At 34.7% G+C, this 7,747-nt stretch overlaps 1 non-coding gene across 1 annotated transcript; it reads right to left on the reverse strand.

Moving 5' to 3' along the window:
* Window positions 1–7,038: 7,038 nt before the first annotated feature.
* Window positions 7,039–7,174, reverse strand: LOC118009747. Its single transcript, XR_004679020.1, has one exon. It is a non-coding gene; the product is annotated as a U4 spliceosomal RNA (small nuclear RNA).
* Window positions 7,175–7,747: the final 573 nt, after the last annotated feature.

Consider the following 7,747-nt stretch of genomic DNA (forward strand, 5'->3'; position numbering starts at 1 on the left):
ACAGAATTTGACACTCACACAAAAGCCCTGTATGGTAGGCTTGTACCAAGCATCACTGTGACATTCAGAGATATTCTGGTTTTGGCAACTGTTTGAGATTTGTGGCTCTCCTTTGACATTTACAAAGACTCTAAGACTATTTCCGAAAAGGGCTGGAGCATTTCACTAGATATGTGGTTTCTTCAAAGGCCACGTTCAGATGAAAGTTTCTACGAAACTCTGGGTGGAAGTAACATGGGATTGGACTAGAAAAGTATTTATTTTATTTGAAATAAGAAAGGCAAAAGTAAACAGATGGCTGGTTCTACAAAATCTAAATGACAGTGAAAAATAAAAAGTCAACATTTCTTTGGTTGTTTTGTCTTTCTGACTGCTAAAGTTTCAACATGCTCGTTTGTCTTTTGTAGAATAGCACTCATAATATAGAATAATTCTTGTGGCTCTTTGAGTATACTCACACTAATTAGTATATCCTTTCAAGACACTTTTTTTGGTACTATGACCAGTTTAAATTATTATAGAAATTTATTTTGCTTTAACAGATGCTGAAGTTAAGTTAGAAATCTATGAACCTCCTTGGGGCGCCTGGGTGGCTCAGTTGGTTAAGCAACTGCCTTTGGCTCAGGTCATGATCCCGGAGTCCCGGGATCGAGTCCCGCATCAGGCTCCCTGCTTGGCGGGGAGTCTGCTTCTCCCTCTGACCCTCCCCCCTCTCATGTGCTTGCTCTCTCTCATTCTCTCTCTCTCAAATAAATAAATAAAATCTTTAAAAAAAAAAAAAGAAATCTATGAACCTCCTTGCTGGATGAACCAAGTTTAGGAAGCTTATGTGAGTAATGAGATTTAGAAATATGATAAAAATCCTGAGAGGATGTGAAATACAGTGAGGGCAGCAGGTTAGACTTTAAACCACATTTTTACTTCCTTCAGCCTTAATTTTTTGATCTGTGAGAGTGTGAATTTGGTAACTAATAACTACCATGCAACATCCGCAAAGAAATTTGTATTTTTTTATGTCAGAATTTGATAGGAAAGACAGCTTTTAATAGTACTCAGAATTAGTTTTGACAATTAAGTATATATATGTATATATATATACATATATATATGTGTAATCTAAAGGATCAATTAAGATTTTGCAGAAGAAAATATAAATGTGTATGTGTATTCATATTTATATTTATATTATGTGTGTATGCACATATATCGTGTATGGGTGTGAACTTGTACTGCAATGAAAACTAAAGAAGTATATATTTATGAAGATGCTAATTTGGGTATCTGTTGTTCTCCTCATAAAATTCACTGTCCTCTTTCTAGGAGACATTGAGCCTGTGAATGCTTGGTACTTAGCAAGGATGCAGAGCCAGATCAGATATCAATCCTGACTCCCTCCATACCCAGGCCGCCCTCAAGCAGATATTATATAGGGCTGGAGTTTCACCAGGTCCACTTGAAAACACATTTAATCTACACTACATAGGACTTTCAAAAGTTGGCAATTCATTCTAACAAGTCTCCACAGGGAAAGAGCCACACTATATTTGAGAGGTGAGAGTTTCTCACAGTAGGATGCTGAGTTTTCTCTGTTATTCTATTACCTACATTAATGAATCACTGATGTCGGGTTGAGGCTAGTTTCTTGGCCCAGGTGTACTTGTGAGGACATGATTTGTGCATCTGAATGAGATGTATATTCCTCATCTCTAAGAATTTTCCACATGTCCTTGAAAATGTTCCTTCCTCTTGGCATCTGTTTGCTGTCAACACTGACCAGCTTTAGGATTTTAATGACTTCACAATGTTCTAACTGAAGACTCTCCCATGATGAGGCCCATGAGAATCTCTTGATGAGAAAAGAGTACCTAGTGTACTTATATGGGTACCATATAAACAAAAATGTGAAAAAGGTGGCATTTTTAGTTTTCAATCCCCCAGGCACAGACTTTAAAGCAAGGATATAAGAATGCAAGTAGTATATTTGGGAAGAGATTCAGAGAATCTGAATTGAGGAGTGGAACAGTAAAACAGGAAAGGAACACCAATCAATAAAGAATGCTTTATCAAGTGCACTGCCACCATGGATAGCTGGAACTTAGTCCTGCTAGTTGCCAGTGAAGAATACAGCACAGGAAGAGAACTGTGGCCACAGCTAAAGTAGCAAGATTACCTCAGTTCATAAATGCCTAACTAGATGGAGATGGAACAGAATGGGGGAGATTATATACCTATATCTATTGTCTATGTCTATACCTATATCTATACCTATGTATAGATACGATACAGATGTGACATATGTCTACAGACACAGATACAGATACAGACAATGTCTTTATCTGTCAAAATACTAAAACATCCTCCAGAATCAAGGGCAATGTAAGTCTCTTCTTGAAGAGGTACATGTCAAACCTCTGAAAGAAAAGCTGGAGGAAAATTATCCGCAGTTTCTGCAAAATTCTCCAAACTATATTATTTCACCAAAGGGAAGAAGATGTGGCTTCTCCTTTAAACTCTGATTCTGTCATCACTGGAATAAATCACAAAAGTGTAACATCATAGTAAATGACCAGAACACAGAGATGAAATAAGGGGGGGGAAAAGAGATAGATTCCATCCTTTCATCTAAATTTACAAATACATTATGTAAATTAAACAAAAAAGTTAAGAATAAAAGACCACGGTCAAAAATACTACTTTGAAAAATACTTAATGATATTTAAGAGAGACAGAAATGACAAGCTTTGAGAACTGTTGGATGCAACCATTTAGAAAAGTGAATACAGTATCAGTTTGGTGGAATAAAAGTGGTATCTAAATAACTCTATTCACCACTGTTACCACACCTAGAGCACCGGGTCTAAGAATGAATGCTCTTTTCCTTGTTGTCACCCAAGATATCTGTCCCGGCCTTATCCCTCTCACAAACCATGCCCCAGTAAAAATTAAAATATCTGGCTCTTTAATCTGGTTTTTAGTATCTGTTCCTAACATCTTGATTTTGACAAACCGTCCAGTCTCCTTTTTTTATGAACTCTGGTTTTCCACCACATTAATATTTGTATCCTTGATTAATTTTAGTATCTTTCATATCTTGGAATGAAAGACCTCTACTGTTTGCTCTAGCAAATAAGAACATTGTCTCTCGAGGCCACTTCATCTCTATTTTTAAACAGATGAGAGGACATGGAGATATTTGACTTGGAATCCAAAACGACCGTAACTTCTATCCATTACCATCCACGAAAGGATGGCAAAAAAAATCAGTGAAGTATTACAGGATCACAACATGGGGTGGTGCAATCATATGACAGCAGTTTTTTGAGGCATCGTGAATTAATACTACAGACTTCCCGTTTTTCTACAAATGCATTTTTTTTTTTAGATTTTATTTATTTATCTGACAGAGAGAGACACAGCGAGAGAGGGAACACAAGCAGGGGGAGTGGGAGAAGGAGAAGCAGGCTTCCCGCCGAGCAGGGAGCCCGATGTGGGACTCGATCCCAGGACCCTGGGATCATGACCTGAGCCGAAGGCAGACGCTTAATGACTGAGCCACCCAGGTGCCCTCTACAAATGCATTTTTATATGAAACCCCTGACTTTAGGGCAGGTCATGTGATGAAGGGTGGCTCTTTAACTGGAGTGTCTTATCAGAGTATGGCAGACAGACGGGATATTTTGCATTGTGAGGTACTAAGGAAAGTGGGTATTTTCTTCTAGATCATAAAGATTAGATCCTTGCCGTTGGGAGACACACAAATTGCCCATGACTCCAAGTCTGCATTAAAACATCAAGGCAGACTAATGGATTTTAATGCAACAGAGTATGAAAAGTTCAGTTCAATGACTTTTTTATTCCATACTGCAACTAACCTTACCTTACCATTTGTCAAGTTTTGGTGTAGTATCAAAGTCACAGTTATCTAGAAAGTTTATTAAAAATTCTGTTTTCCAAATCCCTATATATATAGTCTATTTTTTATGTACTTCATTCAAAATCATATATCACAAGCAATTGAAGGCAGAAGCAGCTGTGACACATTAAGGAGGTTTTGAAAAATATAACAATGTCACTCTTTTCACCACATTTGCTTTAATTTTTTAAAACATACTCATTTTAAAACATGGTCTTTATTTTATCATGTAATGGTTGTTTTTATATTTAAAGAAATAACTGTATAAATTCCTTTTAAATTTTCTTAGTGTTAATCTCCAGTGCAATTCTGTGGAAGGGGCCTTGTTACTGCTCGGTGATGGCGAAAGTTCAGTCCTCTCTAACGTCACCCTGGCAGAAATGGGGACGGTGGTGCCATCTTACAAGTGGTGGAGGCAAAATTCCAGTCTCCCCATGTGGTCCGACACCAGGAGAGGGTGGGCTCCCTACTTTCAAGAGATGATGAAAGTCTTGGTCCTCAACTCGGGGTTCTCGAACATCACTGTGGAGGGTAGGTTGGTGTGCCTGCGAGGGTGGAAGTCTATCTAGTTTTCCTCTCAGCCTTTGCCAACTGAGCTGGGGCTGCAATTTGTTCTCTGTTGTTTGGCAGTTATTGTCAAAAAGTTTTCCGTGTTGCTATGGTTCCGGGAAGAACCATTCCTGGTTCTTTGGCCAGACAGAACATACTTGTCATGGGACTATGTTTTTTGTTTTTTGTTTTTTGTTTTTTGTTTTTCCTGGCCCATTCAATGTTTCTATAATGCTGACTTTTCTAGCATTCAGTTTGGGATATGTGAAGACAAAAAGAAAATCCAGAGAACTTGCCACTGCATCCTTCCACATATTCCAAGGTCCCTAGCTGGCCAGCCTTCTCTTCATATTTCAGAGTCTTCTTATATTTTAGATACCATTTCCAGGGTTTTCTGCTACACTTTGCAGGAAAAGTAGGGAAAATTGTGTCTATTCTATCTTCTCAGGGGTAGAAGCCTTATAACTATTTTTTTGAATTACCAATATATCAAAGCACATATTTCTCTTGGAGTCTTGACTGCCAATAAAACATCATGTCATTGAGAAGTATTGCTTAGTGGGGTGATGTAATAAGTTTACAATGCCTAATTGTCGAAATGAGGCTCCCAGGAAACTTTGAGGGATCTGTTTTAAGTAATTTGTACTACAATAATCAAAGCAACCTTCTTTGATCAAGAGATTTCATAGATACTAGTAATTATATAGAAAGATGTGGATATGGAACAGGGATCTGTCACAAATTGTATTTAGCCAGATCTTGAGCTGTGGAATGCCCTGAATAAAGGCACTGGTTATTGCAAAAATTCTGAGCAAAAATCCACAGAAACTGAGAGAAAAATCAGCAAAATGAAAATACTACTTTTACAAGCTAATCCCTACAATGTTTATGGGGTGAAAACAATTATTGGAAGGAAACAATCAGGTTTCAAAAGTTCAGGGATATGAAGACTACTATTTCAATAGGGTAAGCATTACATTGAAAACTTTAAAATATTTGGTAGGTAACTGAAATATATATTTAATCTTAAATTCTGTAAGAATATTCAAATATTAAGTAGTAATAAAATATTTAATTTTTTAATCTAAGAAAATATTGATATCTTATCTGTGATTTTTTTTTCAGATTCAACTATTAGAACCACATGACTTTCCATCAATTAAAACATAAGGATTAGGAATGTTGAATAGATCCAGTTATATCTTAATTTCTTCACAAGTAAATTCTTTTTAAAATTCTTAAAAACATTTTAATACAATTATGTAATTATTTTGTTTGAAAAAGTACCATTAAATATAGAGCAAAGATGAAATTTTTTGATGCTATGGTTAGTATACTATAGAAAAATTAATAGGAAAATGTTTTCTAAAATGTAAAATAACTTATAAAATAAATATGGATAGAAATCTGCAAAACAACAAATTCTCTCAGGTAACAGAGGCTTTTCTGTCACATTGACATTTCATGTTAATAGTTTCATCAGTCAATAAGAAAATGTTCCTTTTGACTTGTATTAAGTTTTGGATACAGATTATGTTTATAACAAGCACACACATTGCTGCTAGAAAAGAAAATAGTCAAATTCTCTAAGTCTTATAAGGATTCTGAGTGCAGATAATAAATTAACATTGATCGTTTTGTATACCCTTGCATATCCACATATTTCTATCCATATTTGTTCTTATGTTGCACTAATTATAGTTGAATTTTGCTTTTAAGGTTTCTAGAAGAGTGTAATAAATCTTTGAACATGTACAGACATAACTATTTTTCTAAAACCAGTGTTTGTAAAAAAAAAAGAATTTGGTGTACACAATAAACATGGAAAATCAATAATATTAGTCATGCAAGGCTCAAACAATAATGCCCACTAGCTGTGCTTTCAAGGGGCCTTTCCATGATACATTGAGATGTTAAGGGACAGTGAACAGTTAGAAATTAATATGCCAAACGAAAAGACTCATTTTATTCAAGATACTTAAAAACTCATCTCCTATTGCCATTGAGCGGTCAAACTCTGTTGTAGTCAGAAAAAAAACAGCAGTGAAAATAAAGGGCTTGAATAAAAGGTTTCATTAGAGCTGGCCCTGGAAATGGGAGAGTTGTGTAGGTAGTTTTACAATTGTTTGGTTTGATTTTAATCTAACACACTATTTTTCTGATCATTGAATACATACATACATTATGGAGAAAATCTATATACACATAAACTGTATAGAAACTGGAAATCACCCATAATTCCAACAGTGATAAATAGCCACAGTTAATGGTGCATTTACCTATTTGTTGCTTGCCTGTCCAGCTATCTAACATGTCTCCAAGCATACTCATTTTTCTGAATTTATAGTTTTGAATTGGTTTCTTCTTGCTTTCTAATATTTAAGCATTTATTCTCATTATTTTTTAAATATTGAACCATATTTTCCCGACTATGAAATAGTGCCTGTTATATATGTACAGTCTTATATAATTATGACAACACGGTAATTTCTAATATTTTGTTATTTAAAACAACATCATAATATACTACATGTACATAAGTCTTTTGTTTCAACTTGATTATTTATTTAGTATGTATACTTGAAGAGGAGTATATGATTGAGAGATTATTAAAACCTTCTAGTTTTCTCATACATATTTTAAAAATGCAATTAGCAATAATCGCGCCTCGGATAAACCTCATTGGCTACGATACTGCCACTGCGCAAAGCTCATATTTTAAAAATTCAATCCTAAAATCTTTATACCCAATTATGCTCCCATTAAAATTGAATGAGAGAATTTTTCCTTTGCATTCTGTTTGCCAATATGATGAGAAAAAAATTGTATATATTTTTTATATTTACCTAATGTCTGGAATATATGTATTGAATAAATATTTTTTCTTTTCTTATAAGATTTTTTATATAGTCAAAGGGTATTTATAATTTCTACAAATTACATATGCATCATACTTTATAAGTTGTACAATATAATATGCTTTATTGATTTTGGTGAACTACAAATATGTTAACACATTAAAGATCCTGAAAATTCAAAGTATTTGCCAGAGTGTCTAGTTTTGTAATTACCACGATTTTTGGCTTAGGAATAGTTTGAAATGATCTTGACACTCAATATGGGTCAACCTATCTCTAAGTGTTGTGAATAAGACTGAGGCAAAGATCAAAAAACAAACAGAAATAACAGTTATAAAGAGAATATTCCTAGTCTAAGGAAACTTTACACAAATCTATGAAATTATACTAAAATTTAACAGGAGTAATATATCAGATGCTTGATGGA

The sequence above is a fragment of the Mirounga leonina genome, unplaced genomic scaffold, assembly GCF_011800145.1.
Source record: "Mirounga leonina isolate KUSES-001 unplaced genomic scaffold, KU_Mleo_1.0 Mir_127, whole genome shotgun sequence".
NCBI classification, from domain to species: Eukaryota; Metazoa; Chordata; class Mammalia; order Carnivora; family Phocidae; genus Mirounga; species Mirounga leonina.